Below are 1,004 nucleotides of genomic sequence, written 5' to 3' on the forward strand. Positions count from 1 at the left end.
TGGGATCGTGGGTGTAGATTTATAAACGAAGGGTATAATGATTTATGATGCACCTGAGTCTGCGTGTCTTTATTAACTTATCGTTGATGATAATTTTATTGTTGGAACTGTGTGAGTATATATTATTATAATTTCTTACCTGGTTAATGTTGCTTCACTTGAACAATGATAGAATTTGAAAAGACAGTATTAACGTTGTTAGTTTTCTTGAAGTAATGTAAGTACAATTTTTGGTTTGAAATGAAAGTTATTTTAATAATTCACAACAAGATATTATAAGATTTGAAATGAGTGCGTTAAGTTAATAATCGCTTTATAATTTTGGCAGCGAAGTAAGACGACGCGTGTGATACTGCACGAAGCAGTTTTGGCTATTATGAACAGGCTGATCTGAATATCGAAATTACTTAGGGTTCTACTTATAGTATTGACCTTTGATACCTTACTGTTCCATATTAAATTGTTGTTGTTTATTTTGCATAGGTACATGGGTATAATCAAAATATGTTTTTGTAAGATTGGTGACATTTGTACATGTACATATATGTATTATGTATGTATATGGTTATTACTTATTAATAGTTTTTGTACATTTTGAAGGTATTTATTGTGGTTTTTGGTAATAACATATTTAATAGTATTATGATGATATTGATAATCATGAAGCTGTGTTGGCGCAATGATGTAGATATCATTGCAGTTTCATGTGAAATATTTCTTACTCATAATACCCTACAAATAAGGCGTTAATGCGTTATGCGCGTACTATATCAATTCATTAATAAAATCAATAACAAATGAGCAAAGGTGGACAAGTTAATGAAAATAATTAACTCAAGTTAAGTTAAGTTAGGAGGACACAAGATCGATAAATTAAAAGTTAACTGTTAACAAATAATAAATTTAACTCGATAAGTTAAAAATTTAATATAGAAAAAATATTAACTTAACTCAGTTTAAAAAAAAGTTAATCTATTTTTTTTATTAGTATGTAAATTACATAA

This window comes from Acyrthosiphon pisum, chromosome A2, assembly GCF_005508785.2.
Source record: "Acyrthosiphon pisum isolate AL4f chromosome A2, pea_aphid_22Mar2018_4r6ur, whole genome shotgun sequence".
Classification (NCBI taxonomy): domain Eukaryota; kingdom Metazoa; phylum Arthropoda; class Insecta; order Hemiptera; family Aphididae; genus Acyrthosiphon; species Acyrthosiphon pisum.